The sequence below is a fragment of the Pinus tabuliformis genome, chromosome X (genome assembly GCF_031772625.1).
Source record: "Pinus tabuliformis cultivar Carrire ecotype Pingquan chromosome X, CPIR1, whole genome shotgun sequence".
NCBI lineage: Eukaryota > Viridiplantae > Streptophyta > Pinopsida > Pinales > Pinaceae > Pinus > Pinus tabuliformis.
The window spans coordinates 1,552,035,238-1,552,052,617 of NC_142308.1; positions in this window are offsets into that span (position 1 = coordinate 1,552,035,238).

Consider the following 17,380-nt stretch of genomic DNA (forward strand, 5'->3'; position numbering starts at 1 on the left):
TGGTTGGGTACCTGTCAGATAGAGCTGACTACCAATCATGGATCTATAGTTTGATTGATGAACTGTTGTTGAATCATCATTTGCGCTGAGGCTGCATCCTGTTACCATAGGGGTACATACTAGTTTCAAATCTTCCATGCCATATTACTTCAAGATCTCCTTGAGGTATTTGGCTTGTGATAAAAAGATACCGTCTTTATTTTGTTGGACTTGTAAACCAAGAAAATATGTCAGCTCACCAAGCAAGGACATTTCAAATTCTTTCTGCATCACCAAATAAAAGTTTTGACTCATGGCTTCTTCATTGCTACCAAAGATGATATCATCAACATACATGACAAGCATTAGCAATTTATCATTATCAAGTTTTACATATAGATTTCTATCTATTGATCCTTTTGAAAAACCTTATTGATGAAGATATTTGTCGAGATGATAATACCAAGCCCTTGGAGCCTATTTAAGACCATAGAGTGCCTTCTTAAGTCTGGATACAAGTTTTGGATCATTTCCAAGGATGAATCCATCTGGTTGCTCAATATACACTTCTTCTTCCAAGTCTCCATTTAAAAAGGCAGATTTCACATCCATTTTAAAAACTTTGAACTTCTGAAAGCTAGAAAGAGCAAGGAACATTTTTATGGCTTCAAGTCTAGCAACCGGTGCAACAATTTCTTCAAAGTCTATACCTTCTTGTTGAGCATACCCTTTACAAACAAGTCTGGCCTTATTTCTAATAACTTCTCCATTTTCATTCAACTTGTTTTTGAATATCCATTTTGTCCCTATGACATTCTTATCATTTGGTCTAGGAACCAACTCCCAAGTGTTATTATTTTAAATCTGATCAAGTTCTTCATTCATGGCCTTGACCCGACATTCATTTTTGCATGCTTCTCTTACATTTTGTGGTTCAATGGAGGAGAGCAATGCTAGATAGCTTGAAGTTTCTGAAATAGTTCTTCTTGTTTGTACACCCGCCACTTTCTACCCCAAAATTTGAGTTTCTAGATGATTCTTCTGAACATACCTGGATGGAGTCTTTTCTTCTATCCTTATTTTTTCTTCTGGTGCCTCATGGGTTTCTTCTTCATCATAAGTCTGATTTGATGTTGAAGGATAGTCCTAATCATCTTTGAAATCTTCGGATTTTACCTGCCTAGGAGTGTTTCCTTCTTCATCAATCACTACATCAATACTTTTAACAATTTTTCCAAGTCTTTTATTGTAACACTTATATCCTTTACTGTGGGGAGAGTAACCAAGAGAATGCCTTCATCTACTCTAGGTTCAAACTTGCCAAGGTTTTCATCAGTCCTTTTCATGTAACATTTTCTTCCAAAAATTTTGAAGTATTTAACTGTGGGAGTCTTACCATACCAAAGTTCATGAGGAGTTTGAGTGTTGTTCACCTGGACATTTGTCTTGTTGAGAATAGTAACCGCAGCAAATGCAGCTTCACCCCAGAAGGTTGCAGGAGTTCCAGACTCATCAAGCATAGCACAAGCCATTTTTTGAACCGTTCTATTCATCCTTTCCACTACTCCATTTTGCTGAGGAGTCCTTACAGTAGAGAATTCCCTTCTTATTCCATGTTCTTCACAAAAATCAAAAAAATCATCAGAGGTAAATTCCCCTCCTCGATTAGACCTGAGGAATTTGAGTCTACGATCTGATTCATTTTCAACCAAGGCTTTGAATGCTTTGTACTTTTCGAAAGCTTCGTCTTTATGCTTCAGAAGTCCTATCCAACACATCCTTGAAAAGTTGTCAATGAACAATATGAAGTATTCTTCTCCTCGAGGTGACCTCTTCCTAGTTGGACCACATACATCAGTATGGACAAGTTCAAGTGGCCTACTAGCTGATCCTTCCTTCTCAGGGAAATTAGTTCTAGTTTGCTTCCCAAACTGACATGATTTGCATATTGTATTTTCTGGAATTTTGATGTCAGGAAGATCACGAACCGCCTAATATTTGCATGCTTTCCTTATCTGAGAGAAGCTTAGATGCCCCAATCTTCTGTGCCATAGCCAGTGTTCATCATTCTTGCTTAGATAGCATTGTTTTTGTCCTCCCTTGAGTATGTATAAATTATTTGGTGTTCTTATGCCTTTGATCACTGTTTCTCCTGTATCAAGCTCATGAACAATACATCCATTTGATCGAAATATTACCTCGTTTCCTTGATCACACATTTGACTGACACTCAATAGATTATGCTTTAAGCCATGAACATACATAACATTTCCATCTTTGACATTTTCTTTAAAAAGAACAGAACCTTTACCTTTTATGAATGCAGGGGTGTCATTTCCAAATGAGAACTTCTTTTCTTTTTCTAAGTCACTATATGATTGAAGATTTTCTTTATCACCTGTCATATGTTTCGAGCATCCACTATCGATGAAACATTTATTTTCCTGCCCTTCCGCATATAAGGCTATACCACATCTTTCTGGTTGTGGTTCTTTCTTCCTCCATGTTTTGGGACTCAATGAAGCTTGCTCCTTCTGAGTTGTTTGCCGAAACCTACTCCTACATTCATAATGTTCATGACCAAAGTTATTAAAAATAGAACATTCTATTTCATTTTCAAGAGAAGAAAAGTTATTGTAGGTTATTTTCATGATTCTAGTCACACTCCTTTGATTTCGTGCTTCTCTGGTCATGATGGTCTTGTAGGCAACAAATTGAGCTGCTTTGTGTCCAACGTTATGATGGGAGAAACATTGGCCATTAAAGAAATTCCTACGATTATCAAACCTTCCGTCCATGTGATTGTAATTTCCATAGCCATTCGTTCTTGAGGAAAATTGAGAATGATTTACCTGTGATTGGTTGTAGCTTCTATTCATTCTTGAAGTAGATTGCCCTCTATTTACCTGGTGATCTGCATTGTGCCTTTGCTGTCAATTGTCAACATGTTCACTTCTCCTTGTTGCTTCAAGAGAACTTTTGGAGGTAGATGGCTTCTGTGCTTGAGATGCTTCTTCAGTATAACCAAGACCTATCTTGATTAGAGGAGAACACTGCACCTTGATAATCTCATCTAAAGTTTTATATCCTTTAGCAAATCTAAGATTAAGAGCTTTTGCTTTCTCAATATCTTTTCTAAGTCCCACAATTTCAAATTCTAACTTTTCATTGTGTTTTTCCCTTTCAGCAAGTTGGAATGTCAGAGTATCTATAATCATATTCTTTTCTTCTAAACAAATTTTAAGTTTAGAAATTTCTTCAGAAAGACATTCTTCATCTATAGCATCCAAGAAATCATCATCTTCAAAAGCCATCAAAAGTATATAATCATTACCTTGTTCATCTTCATCACTATTTGTACATCCATCACTGTCTTCATGTGTATAATAGCTCTTCTTACTTACATTTTGTTTTTTGTTCCATCTAATTGGTTCCTTACCTTTGTCAAGCTTATCTTTATGAGGACACTTGGCTGCATAGTGACTGACTCTTCCACAAGTAAAGCATTTAAAAGGTAGCTTACCTCTAAATCTTCCATAACCCCATTGACGGTTCTTGACAAAGTTTGATTCTTCCTCTTCTTTTGACATATGTCCTGACTCATTGTATTCTCCTCTTCCTAAGGATTTGAATGTAGATTCTCTCATGTCTGATGGTCCCCCTTTTCTCATGTCGAAAGTAATTAGGATTCCGTGTAGCTGTGACATGGTAATTCTTTGAAGATTCTTCTTTTCTTCTATGGCCGAAACTTTTGATTCAAAATTAGAAGACAAAGATCTTAGAACCTTTTCAACCAAAGTAACTACTTTTATCTCTTCACCCAAGTTTTTCATACAATTAACAATCTCATCTATACGTAAGAAATAATTAGCCACACTTTCATCATTGTGCATTCTAAGATTTTCATATTGAATTCCGAGAGTTTGTAGTTTTACACGCTTTACCTGATCATCTCCTTCATAGCTTAGAATGATCTTGTCCCATATTTCTTTTGTGGTTTTGAGCTGCATAACCTTGACAAATTCTGATTGAGATAAGCTCCCTAATAGAGTATTGATAGCCTTTGCATTTGTTGCATACTGCTTCTTACCAACCGTATTTGTAGGAGTTACTGACGGAAATGTGTATCCTGTTTCCACGATATCCCAAAATTATGTACCAAGAGATTGAAGATAGGCTGTGATTCTTATCTTACAATAGATGAAGTTGCTTCCATCAAAGATTGGTGGCCTGATAGATGCCTCATTTTCGTAGTTGCTCATGATGATAGATCTTCCTTCAAGCGATCAAGCTTCTTCTGAAGGACCTGCTCTGATACCAATTGTTGGAAATAATACTGAGAGGGGGGGTGAATCAGTATTATCAAATCAATTATTTTTCATTTCACAATCAGATTTCTATATGCTACTTCATCTATGGGAAACTGCGTACATACTCTATTGTGTCTGAAGAAACCAGCGTATATCAAAAAACTTAAGATTCATTAATTGTTGATCTTTAATCAGTGCATTAGGACTTCATTAATCATAAGAACAATAAATAGGAGCAGTAAAACAAAATAGATCATCACACACATGGACACAAAGATATAAGGTGGAAACCCAATGTGGGTGAAAACCACCTGCTGCAATTCGTCTCTATCTTCTTTTTACAATGATTCTGTACTGGTGCAGTCTTATACCAGTACGTAGGCTGCTACCTGCAGAAGGCTACAAGCTTCTCTCGTTCTCCAGATTTTTCTAGAAAGGAGCTACAACCCCATTAGCTCTTGTACTAGCTGAGGTACTAGTACGTAGGTGCTGACTTGCAGAAGGCTACAACCTTCTTTTTTCTTCCAGGGACCATGTTTCATAAATTTTCAGACTGGATCCATGAATAACATCAATCAAACAATAATTATATCTGCATCAACCAATCTCCTTTGCACCAAACAAAACTGAATCAAATAGTCACTTTACTGAATGATGCACAGTAACAATAACCAGACACCAATTCTAAACCTAGAACACTGTAGTAGTGAACAGAAGTAGGTAAAACATATTTCAAGAGATGTACGCTACTTAAATGTGTAAAACTTGTGTGCATACGCTGCTGAAATAAGGCCAACCAGCGTATACGCTATTCTTCATTACAGAACCAGCGTGTATACGTGCCTTTTCCTCGCTGAACCTGCGTACAGATCTATAAAAGATAATTTATCCTTTTCACTTATTCAGACATCAATTATACCTAGATTATCAGATTTATAGATCAAGTCATGCGCAAAAAATAACAGATCAAAATCACACAAAGATACTACTATTCAGGCCTTAAGATCTTGATCCATCAATAGTACTTATCCTTCTTCTTGCGCTCAGGTTCCTCCTTGATTCAGATCCAGCTATAACCCAATGACCAGTATTCCAGATCTAGTTCTTCATCAGATATTCAATGCTTGAGTCAATACCTTTGCCTAATGATCTCCTTCCCCTTTTATAGCCTTAGGCCATACTCAATACCATGGTCAAAAACCATTTAGAGCCAATAGTAGGGACCCAATACCTAGGTTCAATATTTTGGAGGCAATACCAAGGTCCAAAACCATAGGTCCAAATACCAAGGACTAAATACCATGGACCAAAAATAAGTTTTCCCACATCTACGCGCTTTTCTTTGCAGAAAGTGTGTGCATACGTATACGCGCCTTTTGATCGTTTAACCCGCGTGTATATGCACCTTGGTTAAGGGGAACCTGCGTGTCTCTTTTTCCTTCATTGTGAGAGCCTGAACTGTGATCTGTCATTTGAGTGAGTTGCCATCAAGGACAACACCTGTGTCATAGCGCCAAACCTATGTCATAATGCCAACAAACCTGTGGTATTCTTAGACGGGATCAAATAACCATTACTCCGCTCAATATTGTGGGCTAATACCATGGTATTGACCCTTGGTATTCTTCAATCCCAAATTTCCTTGATTTTCCAACCCATACGCGCTTTTCTCTTTTGAAAGTGTGTGCATATGTATACGCTCTTTTTGTACAGTGAACTCGCGTATACATCTTAACATAGCTAAAAATGTCCTTTTTCTTCAACTTTTTGATTCTGATCTGTAATCCTTTGTTCCATCGTCCTATTCTTTTCTATTACTTTGTTACCTTTGAATTCACCTATTATAATGTGATTTTCCATCATACATCACGTTTGAACTGATTTCTCTTAACTGCCCTGCATTTTGTCACATCTGTAAACATAACTACCATGCATTCTGTCATGTCCTATTTATACTTTTATCAATTAGTTCATTCATCAAATACCAAGGAAAACAAACACTAACAATATTCATGTATCAAACCTTTGTCCATCATTCTCTTCCATCATTCTGTCACCTCTGACTTGTAGATTCATCTATGTTCCATCATTCTTGTTCTGCTACAAGTGAGTCGCCATCAAGGACAACACTTGTATCATAATGCCAATAGAGTTTCCTAAAGAAATAGAGTATTTGGATTCTGTAACACCCTCTCCCATGTTTACCCACATTCTCTTGCTTGCCTGAGGTAAACATGAGCTGATGATTAGTATGATTTAACTCAACTTCCTATGTGGAATTAAGGAAATGGGCTCGATAACTGAAGACCTTACTGAATTCCCTCAGGGGCCACAAGCTTTCCAGGAGTAACTCGACCCCTATGGGTGTCCAACCCCTTAGACAACTGACTTTTTCCCTGAACTTGAGCCCCAGTCTCTCCCTTGCCAAGGCCTCCATATGACTATGGGTTTCTAGTCGCTCTTATAGTCCTGCATCAGTGCGACTATGACATTTTCTACCAATGTTGTGACACTGACTGCGAGAATTGAGGCTGCTTTCTATGGCTAGAGTTAATTCTCTACCCAGAATTCCATGAAACTTCTAAAACTCATAAAAGACATGAAAACAATGCTTACAAATAAAACCTAGAACTAAGACTTGACCTGACCATTCCCAACTAGCACTGACATTTTGTTAAACACTTGATAGATATGCCACCTACAAATCATGAATGCAAGTCTAAACATAAGGGACTGAAAACTTAACTGAGGTTTAAAAACAAGGCTCTCTACCTCCTCAAAGTACTTTTCATATCATAAATTAGGTCTTGCAATCATTATTTATTCAGGCCAGCCAATCACATGATCAACAACTTTAACATACTTCTTAAGCAATGACACATGAGAAAAATCATGGACTTACCTTGTTGGAGGCAATGCATGTTTGTACGCCATCGATATAATCTTCTCAAGCATTTCAAAAGGCTTGCAATATTATGGTGCCAACTTGGCACATGATCTGATCCTCAAGTACCTCTTCTTGGGCTTGATGCACAAATATAGATGCTCCCCAACTCGAAACTCCTTAAATGCCCTCTGCTAGTTTGCATAATGTTTCTGCATATCCTATGTTTCTTTTAAATTCTTATTTATAACCTCCATTTCCTATTCCATTTTTTCCAACATGTTCGGTCCAATAAGTACCATGTTCACTTGATCACTCTAGTTGATGTGAGTGTTACAACTCTTCCAATATAGTGCCACAACTCTTCTGATACAGTGCCTCAAACAGGCTTAACCTCAGTGACTCCTGATAAACATTTTTGTATGAGAACCCAACCAATGGAAGGTAATCCTCCCATGTCCTCTACTGATGCATGACATACATCCTCAACATATCCTCCAGTATCCTGTTAACCCTCTTTTTCTATCCATTTTTTGGTGGATGATAAGTTGAGATGAAATCAAACTCAATCCCCCAATCCGGCAAACAAGTCCTTCCAAAACTTGGAAGTGAAATTGACATCCATGTCTAACACAATCTTCTTCTAAACACCATTCAAACTCATGATCTCCCTAAGGAAGACCTATGCTACCTCACTAGTTGAATAGGTAGTCTTCGCTGCAATGAAGTGAGCTACCTTGCTCAACCTGCCTATCACAACCATGATAGAATCATGTTTCCTCGATGTCCACAGAAGACTTGTAATGAAATCCACGGAAATGACGTCACATTTCCACTGTAGAATCGGAATAGGATGAATCAATCCACCTATATTCTTACACTCTCCTTTGAACTTCTAATATTCCAAACATCTTGCCACTAATTTTTCCACTTCCTTCTTCAAATTTAGCTAGTAGCAAAACTTCTTAACTGCTTTCAACATCTTATGATATCTTGGGTGACCTGAATATGGTTTTACATGAATCTCCCTCAATATGAGCTTATTGAGTTCACTGTCATCTGACACATAGGTCTTGTCCCTAAATCTCACCAAGCCATCTGCAGTAAGACGATAATCCACATCATGATCACTTGTAACCTGCTATAACCTGTGCATAAGCTACTTGTACCATTCATCCTACTATATATTCTATTAGATTTGATCATTTAAATATGTCCCATATGCGCTCACTATTGCAACATGCTTCAACTTCACTTTCATATTGAGATAATATGCAGCCACGTTCTCCATTCCCTTAATGTACCTGATCTCAAATTCAAACTCACTAAGAGTAGCCAACCATTTCGCTTGCCTGGAATTCAGATTTGTATGATCAAACAAATATCTCAACCCACTATGATGACTTGTTGGGCATTGGATCCCCGGACCATGGGATTGTATAAATAGAGCAAGGCTCTAAGTTGTAAAGAGAGGGAAGGAGCAAGCGAAGGAGCGGAGTAGAGATAGAGCATAGAGTAAGAGTCTAACTATATTGGGTCATAGTAGTAGGAAGAGGATCTGTAGCTGAGTCCAGAGAGGCCTAGTAGAGTCCGCAACTGAGTGCGCAGACCCCTGTAGCTAAGTGCGCATGGCAGTGTCAAGTCTATAATCTTGAATGAAGAATAATAAAGAGAAGTTGATTCCAAATTTTGTGCATCTGTTTGTGTATTACATTCTATACATTTATACTGTTTTTTATTGTGTGCACGTATATGATTGTTGGATATACTGTTAATTATCACTAGAATTACACAGATAAGTTAAGTAATTGAGTAATAATAGGTTAAATATTAAGGAACTTGGTTATAATAAGGATCGTGCCCCGAGTAGGGTTGCGCAAAGGCAGCATCACAGGTTGCAAGGGACTAATAGATGCGTGTAGTAACATGCACGTAGGGTCAAACTGTGGACCGCCAAAAGCTCATCAGACATCCCCAGGGTGTGGAAACCTAGTTCTAGCACCCTCCCATACTACTTCGGGTGAGACCTCAGTCCACGCTGTGCGGACTGTTGCCGAAAGGGCCAGTAGTACCGGGATTTGTTTGGCTAAATCACCTTTAAGCCTAGGTCAAGCCCATATAAGCCAACAAATGGTTCCGTTACAGGACTGGGATCTGCGTAAGGGATGTCTGATGTCTTGCCACTGGAATCCAACAAAGAAAGAAATTGAAGGGTGGTTGGACCAGAAGATTCACGAGTTCGCGGTGCAACAAAACAAAAATCTACTAGTATCTAAGGAACAGTGGTTGGAGTGCTACTTGTATAGGAAAGTCACCTGAAGCCCTACACAGGTGGGCCACCTACCTGACTATCTGGCCAAAGCACAGTCTTCGTGACCCGAGGAGCCGGGAAAGGGCGCAGGACTATAAACACATGCAGCAGATGTCGGTACCAAGGTAAGGACACATTTTAGACATAGAAGCAAGAATGCAACAGGTACAGCAGGCAGCAGCTTAGTGCGCTACCAACATTCAGGCCATTCGGGACCAGTTTGAGGGACTCTGTACCAAGATCATCGCGCCAAAAAAGTGACTCGAGGGCGAGTCACAATGTTTGTGTTGGGGGCCTGTTGGGCATCGGATCCCCCCATAACATGTTTTTGGGGCTCAAAACCCAGGTTTTGTTCAAATGTATTGTAAGACTCCATGAATTGCAAGCGCGAAGCATGAAGTATAGGTTGAGTCATAGGGTTGTATGCCCTAAGTTTTTTAATGTAATGTAATGTCATGTCAGCCTACCCATGGTTCGTGAACCATGGGATTGTATAAATAGAGCGAGGCTCTAAGTTGTAAAGATAGCTAATAAGCGAATGAGTGAAGAAAGAGATAGAACATAAAGCAAGAGCCTAAATGTATTGGGTCGTAATAGTAGGAAAAGGCTCTGCAACTGAGTGTGCAAACACCTACAGCTGAGTGCACAGGGCAGTGTCGAGTCTCCAATCTTCAACGAAGAATAATAAAGAGAAGTTGATTCCAAATTATGTGCATCTATTTGTGTATTACATTATATACATCTATGCAGTTTTGTTTATTGCGCACACTTATATCATTGCTAGATATATTGTTAATTATCACTAGTCTTACACAGATAAGTTAAGTAATCAGGTAATAACAAGTTAGATAGTAACAAACTTGGGTATAATACAGATCACGCCCCTCGTAGGACTGCACGAAGATAGCATCACAGGTTGCGATGGACTAATAGATGCGCGTAGTGATGTGCACGCAGGGTCAAACCGCAGACCACTAGAAGCTCATCAGACATCCCCAGGGTGCAAAAGCCTGGTTCTAGCACCCTCCCATACTACTTCGGGTGACACCTCAGTCCGTGCTCTGGGGACTATTGCTGAAAGGGCTAGTAGTACCGAGATTTGTTTGGCTAAATCACCTCTGAACCTAGGTCAGACCCATATAAGCCAAGATGACTCTTCAACAAAAACGACCTTCCAAGAAGATAATGTCTTCACATATTTAAGACATGAATACTAGCTTCCAACTCAAGATCATGAGTCACGTAGTTCTGCTCATTCTCATTTAGTTTCCTCAACTCATAACATATCACTTCTCCCTCCTACATCAAGACTCCACCAAGTCCTCTCATGCAAGCATCTGTATGCACTACAAACTCTTTGTCTGGATCTGCAATATTTTACACTAGAGCATTTGTTAACAATTGATTCAACTAATCAAAATGGCCTACAAACTCCTTTGTCCATTCAGACTTCTTAAATTTCCTAGATAATGATGTAATAGTTGATGCAATGCATGAGAGGTTCTTCATGAAACTCCTATAGTATCATCTTAATCCCATGAATGATCGAGCTTCCTCCAAATTTCTAGGAGTTTCCCACTCCATGATACTTTTTATCTTCTTCGAATATATTGTTATGCCATTCTTGGAAACAACATGTCCCAAATAGTGTACTTCTCTTTGAAAGAAACTGCACTTGCTAAGCCTAGCATACAACTGATGCTCTCTTAGCAATCTCAACACTAATGTTAAATTCTTGACATTCTCTTCCTCATTCTTAGAATATATCAAGCTGTCATTAATGAATACAATAAGAAACTTGTCCAAATAAGGACGCAACACATTATTCATCAAACACATAAAAGTAGCTGAAGCATTAGTCAAACTGAATGGATCTATAGCAAACTCATAATTCCAATACCTGGTCTTGAAGGAATTCTTCCATATACCGTCTTCTTTTATGCATACCCCTAAATCATTGAGAACACTACTGCTCCCTTCAACTAATCAAAAAAGTTGTCAATCCTCGAAAATGGATACTTGTTCTTGATCATCACCTGGTTGAATTTCCTGTAATTAATTCACAATCTTAGAGTACCATCCCTCTTCTTCACAAAAAATACTAGTGCACCCAAAGGTGATGGACTTGGTGTAATGTATCCTTTATCAAGAATTTCTTTTACTTTCAAATTCAATTCTACTAACTTTGGAGTTCTCATCCTATAAGGTTCCTTTGATGCTAGTGCTTCTACTAGTACGAACTCAATATAAAATTCTACTTCCCTGTGTGTAGGAAACTTTAGAATCTCTGCTAGAAGCACATCGTGAAACTCTTGCAATGTAGTGTACAACTTGAATATTTTTCATCCTCAACATCCTTACCCTCGTCACTGGAAATATCAACCGTATGCATCACACACCCTTTCCTGCAACTACCCTTAGCCCACATAGTTGTGACCATCCTCACTGATGTAGGCTTCTTCTTCCCCAACAAGATTCTCTTCTCTCCATTATCATCCAAGCACTCAATATCCTTGTCATAGGAATCGACTTTGGTCTTGTGGAGATACAACCAATCCATACCCAAAATCATACTATACGATCCTAATGGAAGTACATTCAAATGTGTTGTTGTAGGCATACCATTCAGCTCAAATTCACAAGCTCTTACCCAATAATGAACTCTCTTATTCATACCTATAGCAAACTACACCAACCAAGGCTCTGCATGAACTTATTTTCTCAATACACACTTATCCATCGGTTCAGGATTAGCATAACTACAATTAGATCTAGGATCAATCAAAATACAAATAACTTGATCACAAAGCTTACCATCCATCTCAATGATAGATGTCTAGTCATCTGCCTTCCTATTTTAAACAACTACCTAAATCTGAGGAACGCTATGACCAACATCCCCAACTGTCTGCGCCTCTTGAGCACTATAGATATGAGGCCTACCTCCCTAGTACAATTGACAATCCTTCTTACGATGATCTTTTCCGCATGTCCAACATTGCAACGGTGCTCTACTATCACCTCTAGTCTGTTGCTCTCTGAGCTACGACACATGTCCCTTCTCAACTACACTGAAATTATTGTAAGGAGAAACATTTTCTTTCTCACTTGTATCTTGAGGTCTTCCCCACTTCAATGGCCATTTTCCTTTGAATTTATCATATCCTTTCAAGTCACTCTTAGGCTGAACTTTTCACTTTGACTACTCATAACAATGCTTCAATTTACGGATGACTTCCTCTAACAATATAGGATCATCAAACTCAATTCGATCTCTATAGGATGCTAGTAATCCACTAATGAATCTCTAAATCTTATCCTTATCCTCCTTGAGATATGGAACATACCTTGACAAATCCAAGAGTTTGCTAGTGTACTCATCATATGTCATAAAACCCATCTGTAGCTCATAAAACACGTTAGCTATATCATCATAGTACCTCTCCAATAACTACCTCTTCTTGAAGAGTTTCTCTAAATCATCTAAAGTCAAGTCTTCTTCTTGATTACCTTTGACATTCTTCACATCCTCCCACCATATATATTCCTTCCCTGTAAGACTAAAAGTGGCCACTTAGCTTTCATGTTCTCTCAGTCGCTATGCAATCTTAAGAATTTGTTGTTATGAAACCAGCTTAGAAAAAGATAGAAAATATAGATCAACGCCTTAGAAATCAGCCTCTTCGAGGGGGAAACCACTTGTCCATTATAGAAATGAAAAATTCTTGGATGATACAAATGACAATACCTCACTTCTATATATAGGAGTCTAAGTGTTCCCAATATAATCAGAGCCTACATAATAATAATATTTTAGGGGCACAACAATAACAATAGTGGGCTTCTACGGGGCACAATAATAACAACATGGGAACTACATGGGCACAACAATACTATAAGGGGGTTGCGCTAATAAAAATAAGGGGGTTGCGCTAATAACAATAAGGGGCTACACTAGTAGTATAGGGACCTAACATGCCCCTCTCCTTCAAAAAGTGTTGTCCTCAGTGCTTGTGTAGTTATGGATTCTTCTATATAAAATTCTCATCCTCCCATGTGGAATCTTCAATGGGTAAGTTCTTCCACTTCATGAGATACTCTGAAATTGATCGATTTTGTAGCTGTCGGTTTCTTGCTTCCATGACTTATTCAGGTTAAAATATGATTTTTCCTTCTTTGTCAAGTTCCAACGATATTGTTTTAACTAGGACATTTTCACCTATAACCTTCTTTAAGTATGAAAAATTGAAAACTAGGGGCACTTGGGAAGATGAAGGAAGCTCCAATTTGTAAGCCATGGTACCAATCTTTTGCAGCACTTTATAAGGACCATAATATTTTGGTGATAATTTCATATACTTATTAGCTTGCTTGAGAGACATTTGTTTGTATGGTTGTAGTCGTAAAAATACCCAGTCGCCTATGTCAAAACTTCTTTATTTGGGATGTTAATCTTCCTATTGTTTCATTTCATTCTATGCCAAAGTGAGGTTATCCTTTAAAAGTTGGAGAACTTGTTGTTGATGCTAGATGTGATATTTCACTACTTGAAAATTTTTCTTCTTGATATGTCCTTCTATCTTGAGAGGTTTGAGGAGCGGTAATTCATGCCAATGCATTACAAGATATGGTCAGGTTCATTTCTTGTTTCTCTGGGGTTGGTTCCTGGTTAGTATCCTTTTCTTTTGACATTTCTTGATCATTTTCTTCTTGATATTTCACTCCTTCAACCTTCTTCTTCTTGATATGTCCTCTATCTTGAGAGTTTGAGGAGTGATAATCCTGCCAATGTAGTAAAAGATATGGTCAAATTCATTTCTTCTTTCTTTAGGGTTGGTTCCTGGTGTATATCCTCTTCTTTTAATGTTGCTTTTAACGTTTCTTGATCCTTTTCTTCCTCCTCTTCACAATCTATGTAAAATAATTTCTTCTTAGCAGACTTATGACCTTTAATTTATTTTCTATCGCAATTGTAACAAATCCCTTTTGATCTTTTTTCATCCAATTGTTGTGGTGTTGAACTTGTAGGTTGTGGAAGGCTAGGAGAAACAATACTTCCATCTTTATAGTTGTGAGTGGTAGAATTCCTTATTGCCATAATTTTTTCTTTCCACTTTTCTTGCCAACCAGTATGTCTTCTCCAATGAATCAGGTTCCCAAAGGCAAACCTCATGTTGGATGTTATCTTTTAAAGTCCATATGAAGAAATCAATTGTCTGCTTCTCTGGAATATCATTTACCCTTATATTCAATTTTTGGAATTCCTCAATGTGCTCTGCCATTGAACCCTTTTGTTTGAGATTTATCAATTGGATAAAGAAGGTGTTTCCCTTTGTCTCCTCATAATGTGCTATCATTTCCTCCGTGAAAATTGACTAGGTGACAAGTGCTTTATGACAGCAAAGCCCTCTATCCCATACAAACTGATTTGGTTCTAAATATAAAGATGCAATACGTACCTTTTCTAACAGTTTCACATCATGTAGATCAAAATATTGCTCCATTTGTAGTATCCATGTTACCGGATCCTTGCCATCAAACTTCCTCATACCCTTTTTTCTTTCTTTTAGGAGCTCGATCTTGAAACGAATGTAACTATGTAGTTTCAAATCTCCAAATTCTAAAAATACGACCTGTGGTAGCCCTCTGTGCCCTCTTTCGAATGGCACAAGTCTGATAGAAATTGGATTCTCCAAGAAAGAGTTATGCCCAATATCCCAAGATGACCTGATTATATACTTTTTCAGTAGAGTGAACTTGTACAATATGTCACGTGTCACTGTTTCGACCTTAAGACCTGAAACTAAGATACAGAAAACTACAGTCACCTCTATTTCTGTAAATTCTTACGAAATTTCAATCTGATGCTCAAAGACAAAGTTATGATGATTTTCCCAAGGTTGCCTATTTGGGATGTAATTCGGGATCCTTCATAAACCCTAAATGTCTTGCACCGTATCTCCGAAAAAGTAGCCAAATAAGATCTTAAATTTTCACATGAGCATCACCAAGATTTCATTTCAAATGGGTTTTAATTTTAGAGTCTGAACCTTCGTAGAAAACAAATTATAGTGAAAATTCCATGATTACCTATTTGAGATGGAATTATGGAGCTTGCAAAATTCCTAAATTAATTAGACCATATCACCGAAAATATAGTGAGACACTATTTGAAATTCATACCCAAGGTTCAAATTGATTTTGGATCAAATGGGTTTTTGTTTTAACTTCTAAAACATAGCAAAACAAAAGTTATAGAAGAAATTCTACGTTGACCTATTTTGGAGCAGCGAAACCCTAGAATCCAAAGCTTTGATACCAAATGTTATGAAACCAGCTCACAAAAAGATAGAAAAGTTAAATCAACGCCTTAGAAATGAGCCTCTTCGAGGGGGAAACCTCATTTACATTACACAAATGAACAATTCTTGGATAATACAAATGAAAATACCTCCTTTCTGTACATAGGAGTCTAAGTGGTCCCAATATAACCAGAGCCTACATAACAATAATATTGTAGGGGAACAACAATAAAAATAGTGGGCTTCTATGGGGCACAATAATAACAACATGGGGACTACATGGGCACAACAATACCATAAGCGAGTTGCACTAATAACAATAAGGGGATACACTAGTAGTATAGGGACCTAACATTTGTTCATTCCAGGCAACCATGCCTCTCCATATTTTGGCTTCTTCATCTCTCCATATAATGTAGGGGGCTTCACCTTATCGAAATCCTCAATAAAATACTCTCTCTTCTTGTAAGTATGATGATGGTGATGACTATAATGATGCCCCTCGAATGAGGAACTAGAATGATGCCCATACATGCTAGTCCTCCTATCAGGTGTATCCAATGATCTGCCACCTCTAATTGTGTCCCCTCTATCCAACCTGTACCTAGACCGAGATCTACTACCATAGGCTCCACTAGTTTTCTCTTCCTTCTCTTGGCTGATCCTCAAATCTTTGTATCTATATAACTCTGACAAGATTTGAAGTATTACTGCATTAACCTATACTTGCTTTTCCTAAGCCATTGCAAGTTTTTCTTTAGCCTCAACCAAATTGTCATTTTCTGCTTTGCAAGTTTTTATCTCTGCCCTCAAGGTCCTTAATCTATCTATTGTACTACGGTTATACTCTTCTCCTTGCTGCCCAAATGATTTGTAGGGGAGTCATGGGAACTTCACTCTACCTTTTTTCTTGTCATCTTGAATTCTATTTTTCCTCCAAGGATAACATGTTAGATAAACCAACTAGGTACCAAAATTAGATAAACTAAATAGATAGAAAAATCAAATCCATACCCAAGTGATGTTCAGGGGAGGCTTATCTCATTTACACGATTAGTCCACTTTAACATCTACATGTATAATCATAAACATATTTGTGTAATAATGTAACATCACAACAATATCATGCATGATCATACCAACTATATACTCGTGTCCCATGCATGACAACCATAACCTGGACAACATCAGACTTATCCAAAGAGAGTGAAACCATGCTCTGATACCACCTTGTGGTATCAGATATTGTTGGGTGCAGGAATTGATGTCAGGTAGACTCCTTCAACACCTAATTGTCAACTCGAGGCTTTTGTAAACTTAGAGACAAAGCACAGGAAATGCCAGAAATGATATGAACTTTTCTAAACTCTATTCCTACTTCCTTAATTGAAATCTTGCAGAATAAAAAAGAAAAGATCACCTAACAATTTACACCAAAGATATTCTTGTGCTGGAATATGAAAGAAAGTACTTTTGCAGGAAAACAAATGAAAGGAATTCTCAAAACTTCTTACAACAATCTTTGAAATTGTAAATCTACGTTTATCTTTAGTATAGTTGTGTTCCAGATTAATAATTGGAGCCTTGAAGATAT